The sequence below is a fragment of the Trachypithecus francoisi genome, unplaced genomic scaffold (genome assembly GCF_009764315.1).
Source record: "Trachypithecus francoisi isolate TF-2019V2 unplaced genomic scaffold, Tfra_2.0 Lachesis_group13, whole genome shotgun sequence".
NCBI lineage: Eukaryota > Metazoa > Chordata > Mammalia > Primates > Cercopithecidae > Trachypithecus > Trachypithecus francoisi.
The window spans coordinates 44,240,170-44,252,631 of record NW_022681458.1 but is presented as its reverse complement, the minus strand read 5'-3'; the positions used below and the strand labels follow the sequence as shown (position 1 = coordinate 44,252,631).

At 47.2% G+C, this 12,462-nt stretch overlaps 1 protein-coding gene across 1 annotated transcript in view; it reads left to right on the top strand.

Moving 5' to 3' along the window:
- The window catches only part of COQ10B (coenzyme Q10B), a 30,603-nt gene extending 20,158 nt beyond the window's left edge, over positions 1 to 10,445 (top strand). The window contains exons 6-7 of the mRNA XM_033230767.1: positions 1,812 to 1,936; positions 10,028 to 10,445. The gene's annotated coding sequence lies outside the window, so the exon portion shown is untranslated. The remainder of the gene's footprint in view (positions 1 to 1,811; positions 1,937 to 10,027) is intronic.
- Positions 10,446 to 12,462: the final 2,017 nt, after the last annotated feature.

Below are 12,462 nucleotides of genomic sequence, written 5' to 3'. Positions count from 1 at the left end.
TTATAGGCATGTACCACCACGCCTGGCTAATTTTGTATTTTTAGTAGAAACGGCATTTCTCCATGTTGATCAGGCTGGCCTCAAACTCCCGACCTCAGGTGATCTGCCCGCCTCGGCCTTCCTAACTGCTGGCATTACAGGCGTGAGCCACTGTCCCTGGCCAACGTTGTTTTTTAAATAAGAAAGTTTTTTTTTTGGCTGGGCACGGTATTTTTTGTATTTTTCAGTGGAGACAGGGTTTCACCATATTTTCCAGGCTGATCTCGAACTCCTGACCTTAAATGATCTGCCCACCTTGGCCTCCCAGAGTGTTGGGATTACAGGCGTGAGCTACTGCACCTGGCCACAAAGTTTTTTTAAAATTGCGAAGTCATTTAAAGTTTTTTTAAAAATAAGACTCAGACATTTTATTCTCTCCGTGTACTATATTGTCTTTTTTTAAAAAATTATTTGGCCGGGCGCGGTGGCTCAAGCCTGTAATCCCAACATTTTGGGAGGCCGAGACGGGCGGATCACGAGGTCAGGAGATCGAGACCATCCTGGCTAACACGGTGAAACCCCCTCTCCACTAAAAAATACAAAAAACTAGCCGGGCGAGGTGGTGGGCACCTGTAGTCCCCGCTGCTCGGGAGGCTGAGGCAGGAGAATGGCATAAACCCGGGAGGTGGAGCTTGCAGTGAGCTGAGATCCGGCCACTGCACTCCAGACTGGGCAACAGAGCGAGACTCTTGTCTCAGAAAAAAAAAAAAAATTATTTATGTATTTATTTATTTTTAGAGACAGGGCTCCCTGTGTTGCCCAGGCTGGTCTCAAACTTCTGGGCTCGAGCACTCTTCCTGCCTCAGCCTCCCGAAGTGTTGGGATTGCAGGCCTTAGCCACTGTGTCTGGCCTGTATTCTCTTTTGATGGAAATAGGAACCCATTCTTTATCACTCCTTTTACAAATGCCAGCCAGATACAGTGGCTCACACCTGTGTTCTCAGCACTTGAGGAGGCTAAAGTGGGTGGATTGCTTGAGCCCAGGAATTTGAGACCAGACTGGCAACATGTTGAAACCCCATCTCTACAAAAAATACAAAAACTAATGCTCAATTTTCATTTCCTCTCTGTCAGGGTGCTCATTGATTTATGCTAAATTTTAAGGAAGTTGTAAACTTGGAGCTAAACTCGGTTGCCTAATCTAGTCTCTCAATTTCTAGAAATTAGTACTAAAATTATTGGCCGGGCGCGGTGGCTCAAGCCTGTAATCCCAGCACTTTGGGAGGCCGAGACGGGCGGATCACGAGGTCAGGAGATCGAGACCATCCTGGCTAACATGGTGAAACCCTGTCTCTACTAAAAATACAAAAAAACTAGCCGGGCGAGGTGGCGGGCGCCTGTAGTCCCAGCTACTCGGGAGGCTGAGGCAGGAGAATGGCATGAACCCGGGAGGCGGAGCTTGCAGTGAGCTGAGATCCGGCCACTGCACTCTAGCCCGGGCAACAGAGCAAGACTCCGTCTCAAAAAAAAAATAAAAATAAAAATAAAAAAATAAAAAAATAAAATTATCCAGGTGTGGTGGTATGTGCCTGTAGTCCCTGCTACTCAGGAGGCTGAGGCAGGAGGATAGCTTGAGCCTAGGAGGTTTAGGCTACGGCAAGCCATGATCATGTCACTGCGTCTCAGCCCAGGCAACAGAATGAGACTCTGTCTGCAAAGAGACAGACAAAAATGACTCTAGTAGTGTTCTAATAGCTAACTCCAATGCTCCCTTTATACAACAAACACAGTGGTCATTTGAGTGTTAACAAATGGATCCTGGGTCTTTGCAGGTACTTAAGGCCAAGTTCAGAGTGTCAGAGTTTATATATCTGGAGTTCATCTGATTCTGCGTAACAGCATTCTAAGCTCAGACACTCCAAGAAGGAGACAGACCTGGTCAGGAATTTTTCTGAGGGTAATTTTATGATATTCTCCTTTTATTTTTTCCTCCCCTGTTTATAAGAGAAAGAGTTCATAAGATCATGATATATAGACCTCTAGAATTTCATGGGACTGACCACCTTAGTTTTCAAGGCTCAAGTTTTTAGGCATTTAACAGAATTATTTTGTGTTGCACACTTACATAGCACTGGATGCCAGGCAGTTTAAAATGCTTTGTAGACATTTAACTATAATAACTTTTTGAGGTAGATACTATTATCTTCATTTTACATACAAAAAGTTTTATAAAGAGAGATTAAATAACTTTGCTGAGGTCACAGTGACTGGTAAAGACAGGATGAAAACCCCACACATTCTGGCTCTAATATCTATGCTCTCATGTTTGCTTTATCTAGCCCAACAGTCTTGAGGCCATGACTTCTGATTCTGTGGTGGGCAGGTCTATGCAAACCTAGCCACAAAAGCTGAGGAAACTGAGAGGCGGAAGAAAGGTGGACAAATCCAGTTTCTCAGAAACAAACATTTAATAGGGCCCTATACACAGGAGCAGAAGCCGTGTTTCAGGGTGGCTGCAAGATAAGATGGTGGATCCCTTGGTGGATCATCGTGGTCCCAGGGCTTATATACCTTAGGCAACTAAGGGACAGGATTTGTGGTATGTGTTACAAAGCAGCATCAAGCTTGTTTTGACCTAACTGCAGGATTTGTAGTAAACAGTAGATGAAGTAGAACTCTTTTTTTTTTTTTTTTTTTTTGAGACGGAGTCTCACTCTGTCGCCCAGGCTGGAGTGCAGTGGCCGGATCTCAGCTCACTGCAAGCTCTGCCTCCCGGGTTTATGCCATTCTCCTGCCTCAGCCTCCCGAGTAGCTGGGACTACAGGCGCCCGCCACCTCGCCCGGCTAGTTTTTTGTATTTTTTAGTAGAGACAGGCTTTCACCATGTTAGCCAGGATGGTCTCGATCTCCTGACCTCGTGATCTGCCCGTTTCGGCCTCCCAAAGTGCTGGGATTACAGGCTTGAGCCACCGCGCCCGGCCTGAAGTAGAACTCTTAGAGGCATTGTAGACTTAAAACTTGGCATCTATGCTTTACGTGTAATAAGGGGAAAAACAATACCATGTTTATAAACTTTTTGAAAATGGCATCTGGCCAGTGGAATCTGAGGGGAAGACTGATGGGATGGGGCTGTTAGATGAGATTTTTCTCTTTGTGGGAGGATCGTTCGAAGAGAAATTCTCCTTATTTTTACCCGATTGAGAACATGAAGTTTGTAGCTACATCTGCCATCTTTTCGCTGTGAGGAAGAGCCAAGATAATTTAGAGAAGCAAACTCAGAATTCTGACATCATTAAGGGTGAATGAACCAACCCTGTAATTGCCAACTTTGCACTTCTGGTTATGTGAGATAACAGACATCTAGTGCTGAATTCACTTTTAGTCGGGTATCAGCGGTTACTTGCAGCCGCTCTTCTGCCCCAATCTGAACTGGTTGCCCTCCAGGATGTTGCACAGCTATAATTGCAGGGCTCCCTTGCAGTCATCCTGGGACTTCCCTTCTCTCTCCTCTTTGGGACCTGCTATTTCCTGAATTTTTGGCTTCCTTTTATTTTGCTGTGCTCTCTCAAAGTGCTGGGGGCAAATCCACTAGTGGCTTCCTTAGAAAGGGCTGGTGAGAGTAAATTTTTTTTTTTTTTTGAGACAGAGTCTCACTGTGTCACCCAGGCTGGAGTGCAGTGGCACAATCTCGGCTCACTGCAACCTCTGCCTCCTGGGTTCAAGCAATTCTCCTGCCTCAGCCTACCCAGTAGCTGGGATTACAGGTGCCCACCACGCCCAGCTAATTTTTTGGTATTTTTAGTAGAGATGGGGTTTCACCACATTGGTCAGGCTGGTCTTAAACTCCTGACCTCGTGATCTGCCCATCTCAGCCTCCCAAAGTGCTGGGATTACAGGTATGAGCCACAGCGCCCAGCCTCAAGTTTTTATTTTTATACTTTCTTTTTTTGTATTAAGAAAAGCATGGGGGGGCCGGGCGCGGTGGCTCACGCCTGTAATCCAGCACTCTGGGAGGCCGAGGCGGGCGGATCATGAGGTCAGGAGTTTGAGACCAGCCTGATCAACATGGTGAAACCCCGTCTCTACTAAAAATACAAAGATTAGCTGTGCATGGTGGCACATGCCTGTAATCCCAGCTACTTAGGAGGCTGAGGCAGGAGAATTGCTTGAACGCGGGAGGCGGAGATTGCAGTGAGTCGAGATTGCGTGACGGCAGTCCAGCCTGGGCAACAGAGTGAGACTCTGTCTCAAAAAAAAAAAAAAAAAAAAGGGAGCAGGCACGGTGGCTCATGTCTATAATCCCAGCACTTGGGGAGGCTGCAGCAGGCGGATCCCCTGAGGTCATGAGTTTGAGACCAATCTGGTCAACATGGTGAAACCCCATCTCTACTAAAAATACAAAAATAGCCAGGCATGGTGGTGGGGGCCTGTAATCCCAGCTACTCGGGAGGCTGAGGCAGGAGAATCACTTGAACCCGGGAGGCAGAGGTTGCAGTGAGCCGAGATTGCGCCACTGCACTCCAGTCTGGGCCAGAGAGTGAGACTGTGTCTCAAAAAAAGAAAAAAAGACAGAAAGAAAAGCATAATTACTACATATTACAAAGGACTAAAACCCAACTGGAATAATGAATGGATCACATTAGCCCAGAAAGCAGATACTCTCGTTAATATTATAATACAAGCTTGTTCAAGTATTTTACTTTTTTTGTGTGTGGCTTTTTTAAGTGTGATATCCTGGCACATAGTAAAGATAATGTACTATGAACATAAGCCAGATGACCAGTTTTGCTCTCCAGTGAGAAACAGGCTATAAGTTCTTCTCTGCCATGAATGTGGCTGAAGGTAGAGACAGGTGGGGGCTGGGGAAAATCCAGGGACCCTTTCACACAGGAGGTACTCTAGGGTTCCATCCAGGAGGGTGCCAGATAATCCAGATCCACTCTACTTAGGCTTTTGGCAAAAAACAACCCTCATCCTCCCTAACTAGTCACCAGTGATCCTTGCCCCTCCTCACTTCCAGGGCCTTCTGAGCAGCCTACTTTCTTTTGTAAATTCAATCATCAGGAAAGGGAAAAGAGCTATAATTGAACAAAACTTAAGACATGTAATAACTGTGATGGGCTCAGCATCTCTATCTGAGCTGGGGCGGGGTGGATGGCCCTTCTCTACTAGTGCATTTGCTTGTCACAAATGCATTGGTCCTATATTCAGGTGTCTTCAGAAAGTGAAGAGGTAAATTTGCAACATTACTCCTAACATGTTACAAAAACTCATTTGCCAGCCAGAGTGGTGCATGTCTGTGGTCCCAGCTACTCAGGAGGCTGAGGAGGGAGGATTGCTTGATCCCACGAGGTCAAGGTTGCAGGGAGCCAAGATTGCACCACTGCACTCCAGCCCGGGCAACAGAGTGATACCCTGTCTCAAAAAACAGAAAACAAATACCAAAAAGTCCACCCCCCACCATCACCAGCCTCTGATGAAATGAAGTCCTCATTTCCGTGCCCCAAAAGAAATTCCTCTTGCAGGGGTATCTGTGAAGAGAATGGCAGTCCCCTGGCCTATGGGTAAACTCTACATAAGAGCAGCCTTTTTCCAGACACCAAGGCTTCCCTGTGTCCCCAAACCCAGCAGAGGACAAACACTTAGGTTGTTTTTTTTTTTTTTTTTTTTTTTTTTTTTTTTTGCTGCTGGATATGGCACCGGGCTAAGTGAGCTGAAGGAAAGGGGTAATAAAGGGAAGGAGGAGGGGGTCCAGGAGTTCACTGTCTGGTACAGTGTGGGGCAGGCACCAGACTGGGTATGGAAAGGCCTCAGATCCCACCGTCATGGCAGAGGCTAGACCCTCATCCTTGGTTCGAGACAAATTGAGACGGACTTCCCACATACGAACCACTGGGAGGGCAAAGGTGGAGAAAGGGCACAGGCTGAAAGCAATGAGGTGTTCAGGATAAAGGGCAAGCCCTTGTCAGCCTGGGATATTGTCTCCTTCTCCCAACCTTTGAGTCCAATAGAGGAACCATTTGAAAACCAGAGCCCAAGACATTTCGGTAAGTCAGTGACAAGACCACAAACTTCTCTGTCTTGCCCAGTTCCCACTGAGAGTCGTGACAGTATCTGATACACATCCTACCTAGTCTGTATGGCTCAGTCCCTTCATCACTGATTGCTTCTGACGGCCGTCGACTCCAGCTGTTTTATTGTCATTCACATGGCAGTCAGTGGCTGAAGAAAGGTATACTCTATGTCGACATACACCTTCCTGCCACAGGGCTTCTCCAACTGGCAGAATTCCACCCAGTCCCCAAGCCCTCCTCATCCCTCATTCCCAGGTGGGCAGAGGTAGGTGGCTTGCAGAGGGGGAGATGCATGATGGGGAGACTCCACCAGACCCTCGGAGGAGAATTAATGTTGCCTTTCTAGGGTCGTTTTTATACCTTTCTGGTCATTCAGGATGTTAACTAGGCTTGAGAAGAAGCACCATCTTAATCCAACTACAGTTGCAGGATCTGGGTTACTGTTTTTGTTGTTCTTTTTTGAAGGGGTGGCCTACCCCTCCACACCTGTGGGCGTTTCTCGTTAGGTGGAATGAGAGACTTGAGAAAAGAAATGAGACACAGAGACAAAGTATAGAGAAAGAAAAAGTGGGCCCAGGGGACCGGCGCTCAGCATACAGAGGACCCACGCCGGCACCGGTCTCTCAGTTCCCTTAGTATTTATTGATAATTATCTTTACCATCTTTTTTTTTTTTTTTTTTTGAGATGGAGTCTCACTCTGTCGCCCAGGCTGGAGTGCAGTGGCGCGATCTCCACTCACTGCAAGCTCCGCCTCCCAGGTTTAAGCCATTCTTCTGCCTCAGCCTCCTGTGTAGTTGGGACTACAGGTGCCCGCCACCTCGCCCGGCTAATTTTTGTATTTTTTTGGTAGAGATGGGGTTTCACCGTGTTAGCCAGGATGGTCTCGATCTCCTGACCTCGTGATCTGCCCGTCTCGGCCTCCCAAAGTGTTGGGATTACAGGTGTGAGCCACCATGCCCGGCCCCTATCTTTACCATCTTAAAGAAAAGGAAGTGTACGTAATTCCTCCTTTAGCTCTGAGAAGTTTGATGGACTGAAGCCTTCTTCTCTCATCTCGTCAAAGTCATTCTCTGACCAGCTTTGATCCGTTGCTGGCGATGGGCTGCGCTCCTTTGTAGGGGGAGATGCGCTCTTATTTTTTGAATTTCCAGCTTTTCTGCCCTGCTTTTTCCCCATCTTTGTGGTTTTATCTGTCTCTGGTCTTTGATGATGGTGACGTACTGATGGGGTTTTGGTATAGGTGTCCTTCCTGTTTGATAGTTTTCCTTCTGACAGTCAGGACCCTCAGCTGTAGGTCTGTTGGAGATTGCTTGAGGTCCACTCCAGACCCTGTTTGCCTGGGTATCAGCAGCAGAGGTTGCAGAAGATAGAACAGCGAGTGTACCTGTCTGATTCTTACTTTGGAAGCTTCCTCTCAGGGGTGTACTCCACCCTGTGAGGTGTGGGGTGTCAAACTGCCCCTAGTGGGGGATGTCTCCCAGTTAGGCTACTCAGGGGTCAGGGACCCACTTGAGCAGGCAGTCTGTCCCTTCTCAGATCTCAGCCTCCGTGTTGGGAGATCCACTGCTCTCTGCAAAGCTGTCAGACAGAGTCGTTTGCGTCTGCAGAGGTTCTGCTGCTTTTTTGTTGCTGTCATTTATCTGTGCCCTGTCCCCAGAGGTGGAGTCTACAGAGACAGGCAGGTTTCCTTGAGCTGCTGTGAGCTCCACCCAGCTTCTGCACAGCAAAAGAAACTACCATCAGAGTGAACAGGCAACCTACAGAATGGGAGAAAATTTTTGCAATCTACTCATCTGACAAAGGGCTAATATCCAGAATCTACAAAGAACTCAAACAAATATACAAGAAAAAAAACAACCCCATCAAAAAGTGGGCAAAGGATATGAACAGACATTCTCAAAAGAAGATATTCATACAGCCAACAGACACATGAAAAAATGCTCATCATCACTCGCCATCAGAGAAATGCAAATCAAAACCACAATGAGATACCATCTCACACCAGTTAGAATGGCAATCATTAAAAAGTCAGGAAACAACAGGTGTTGGAGAGGATGTGGAGAAATAGGAACACTTTTACACTGGGGGATTGTAAACTAGTTCAACCATTGTGGAAAACAGTATGGCAATTCCTTAAGGATCTAGAACTAGATGTACCATATGACCCAGCCATCCCACTACTGGGTATATACCCAAGGATTATAAATTATTCTACTACAAAGACACATGCACACGTATGTTTATTGCGGCACTATTCACAATAGCAAAGACTTGGAATCAACCCAAATGCCCATCTGTGACAGACTGGATTAAGAAAATGTGGCACATATACACCATGGAATACTATGCAGCCATAAAAAAGGATGAGTTTGCGTCCTTTGTAGGGACATGGATGCAGCTGGAAACCATCATTCTTAGCCAACTATCACAAGAAGAGAAAACCAAACACTGCATGTTCTCACTCATAGGTGGGAACTGAACAATGAGATCACTTGGACTCAGGAAGGGGAACATCACAAACTGGGGCCTATCATGGGGGGGGAGGGATTGCATTGGGGAGTTATACATGATAAAAATGATGAATTGATGGGTGCTGACGAGTTGATGGGTGCAGCACACCAACATGGCACAAGTATACATATGTAACAAACCTGCACGTTATGCACATGTACCCTAGAACTTAAAGTATAATAAAAAAATAAATAAATAAAAAAGAAAAGGAAGTGGCAGGATAATAGGATCATCGTAGGGAGAAGGTCAGCAGTAAGACATATGAATAAAGATCTCTGTGACATGAATAAGTTTAAGGAAAAGTGCTGTGCCTTGATATGTATATATAAACATCTCCATAAACCTTTTTAGTGCATAAAGAGCAGCGTTAAGCTAGCAAGTCCCACCTTTCGCCCTAAGGCGGTTTTCTCCTTTCTCAGTAAACAGAACATATTATCGGGTTTTATACCGAGATGTTCCATTGCCCAGGGATGGGCAGGAGACAGATGCTTTTCTCCATCTCCACTGCCAACAACCGCCAAGAGGCCTTCTTTCCTCTAGTACTAGTCCTCCTCAGCACAGACCCTTCACGGGTATCAGGCTGGGGGACGATCAGGTCTTTCCCTTCCCATGAGGCCATATTTCAGACTATCACATGGGGGGAAACCTTGGACAATACCTAGCTTTCCTAGGCAGAGGTCCCTGCGACCTTTGGCAGTGTACGTGTCCCTGGGTACTTGAGATTAAGAGAATGGTGATGACTTTTAACCAGCAAGCTGCCTTCAGGCACTTGTTTAACAAAGCACACCCTGCACAGCCCAAAATCCTTTAAACCTTGAGTCACCATAGCACATGTCTCTTGCAAGGACAAGGTTGGGGGTAGGGTCACAGATTGATAGCATCTCAAATACAGAACAAAATGGAGTCTCTTATGTCTACTTCTTTCTATATAGACACAGTAACAGGCTGATCTTTCTTTCTTTTCCCCACAGTTTTTTTAGAGACAGTTTCGCTCTGTTGCCCAGGCTGGAGTGCAGTGGTGCGATCTCGGCTCACTGCAAGCTCCGCCTCACGGGTTCATGCCATTCGCCTGCCTCAGCCTCCCGAGTAGCTGAGACTACAGGTGCCCGCCACCACCCCCAGCTAATTTTTTTATTTTTGTTTAGTAGAGATGGTGTTTCACCACGTTAGCCAGGATGGTCTCAATCTCCTGACCTTGTGATCCGCCCGCCTCGGCCTCCCAAAGTACTGGGATTACAGGCATGAGCCACCGCACCCGGCCTGGGTTACTGTTAATGTGTAACCTGGTTGGTTGCACAGGTCAGTGTGATGCTGAGCCTTTACCCTTAGAATGAGTCCCTTTTTTGTTTTTTATAACAAAGCTTTACTTGTTACATCATGAGGTTCTTATGTCCTTTGTGTTTCAGAGATGTAAATGTTTAGAGAATTGATACCTTTCCTGGAAATGAAATACTCTTTTAAGTTTTTAGGTATATGTCTGGACGTAGGGAGAGAGAAACAAAGAACAAAAGTGACTAAGATGGCGTATTCCGGGTTCTTCATCACCAACTTTCCCGCGCCCGGGAAAGGCACAGGTCAACTGCGCAGGCGCAGCATGACGTCCCACCGAGGAAACCGAAACCTACCTGGTCACGCCCACCGCACAGCCCTCGACCCGCCCGCATCCCGCCTACCGCCCTCCCACTCCCAAGCCCAAGACATAAAAGCCGCTCCCGGCGGGCCCGCCGCACGAACTTCCTTGGCCCCTCCTCATATGCGGACGTAGGAACCTCGCTGGAGAACCCCAGAGCGACTTCCTTGGCCTCTGCCGCCAGAGACTGGTGAACCTTGCCTCCTCTTTCTTTACATTGGCTACGTAATAAAGTTTCCTTTTTATCTTGCCTACTTGCCTTTTATCTGGCGCCGGCTCTGGTGGTCGCATAAAACAAATCAGGTGGTGCCGAAACCCGGGAGGAGACCCCTCCTCAGGGCCCCCCAAGGTCCCAGGAGCCTCCTCCTTCCATGCCGTGGACAGACAAGGACCTAGACATCGCTTTCCACACCTCCAAGTCTCCTAGGGGTGAATACCTCTTGCCTCCCTCTCATACTCCTTGGGAGAAGTCCTGTGCAGGCCCAAGGCTTTTTGCTTACCAGGTGACCCACAGGAGAGTTCCCAAAGGTAGAGACATCTGCCCAAAGGAACTCCATTCCGTTCCGTGTGAGACCCTTCCAGGACGGAGACGTCTGCCTGGAGGTAATCTCCATTCCGGCTCCAGGAGCCTCCCACCGGTCTCTAGTGGCTCCAAAGGACGCTTTGCAGCCAGGTAGAGTTCGGTTTCCGTTTCCGCCTATAGGCGAGAGGAAGGCAATGGGAAACCCCCAATCCAAAATACCTAGAGACTCCCCTTTAGGGTGTCTTCTAAAAAATCTCAAAACTTTACAATTAGAACAAGATCTTAGGCGAAAGCAACTAGTGTTCCTCTCCACTGTGGCGTGGCCACAATATAAATTAGACAACCAGTCTCAATGGCCGCCTGAAGGCACTCTATACTGTAACATTTTAATGGACCTCAGTAATTTCTGCCGACGCTTAGGCAAGTGGTCCGAAATTAACTATATACAAGGATTTTGGGCCTTGCGTTCTCGTCCGGACTTGTGTAGCCAGTGTTCCTTGGCCCAAGTCATGTTGGCTAAGGACGCAGGCCTAACAAAGTCCGAAAAGGAGGAGTCTTCCTTCCTGTCTGACTTGCCCGAAGACCTTACTTCCCCTCCCTCCTTTCCACTCCCTCCGTATACTCCACCTCCCGCTCCCACTCCGGCCCCACCTTCCCTTTCAACTCCACCTTCCCCTTCCACTTCCGCTGTATTTCCGCCCTCCTCCTCGGTCCCGCCTACCATTGTTGAGGCTGCCCCTCCTTCCATCCCTCGGCACTTCTGCCTACCCACCTTCCACACTCCCTCTCATTCTTGCCTTATCGGTAGCCGTCTCTTACTCTCATTCCGCCTTCCTCTTCAGTCTATTCCTGCCCTCCTCTTCCTGGGCTCCTTCCTAACTATTCTGTCATCATTCTATTACTGTCATCATTCTATTACCTGCTTCTTATGTCTCCTCTAATAATTGTTTTAGACCTTTAGGCACCTAAGGCACTAGGCAAACCAGTGTCTGATCTCCGGCCTAGTCTTAACTAAAACCAAACAATACTCCAGACACTAGGCAAACTGCTGTCCTTACATCTAAACGGCGGCAGACAATACCGTCTCCTAGCAACTACCTCCACTACGTCACCACTGTTGCCCATCTAATACCAGGTAAAACAATTACTGTTATCTAAATTCTTTTCTCTTTATACTTCTGCTTCTTCTCTATCGGCTACAAAACTCTCCACTGTTGACTAAGTCAACATCCTCCTCTCCCCCTTAAAAAACACCAAAATGGAGTCCTACTTTATACTTAAATTACTACTCTTCTTACACACTCCAACGGCTGGCGGAGTAAAAGGAGGACTCTACGGAGATCCACCCTCTTAATAAAAAGGACACTTGTCCAACAAAAATCCCTCCCTAAAAATATACAAGTCCTACAAAATTTAACCTTAGCCATACAATCACAAGAACAGGCCCTACGAGATCAACTACACTTCTCCAACAAAGACCCCTTCTCATGGTTAAAGCTGGTCCGTCAAGAGTTAAACTTAACACGGGCAGCTAACATAACACATCTTTCCCACTGTTTCCTCTGTGCAGCCCTTAAAGAAGCCCCCTTAGTGGCAGGCCCTTTATCTACTGCTTTCAAGGCTACAACTGGCTCTACAAGCACCTCCCAAAAACCGTTTTTGCTCCAAGTCTCACTATACCAAAAACCAGAAAATCCAATCCTTCCTTTCCGCTACTCTGCCCCAAACTCCTCCTGGTGTGAGT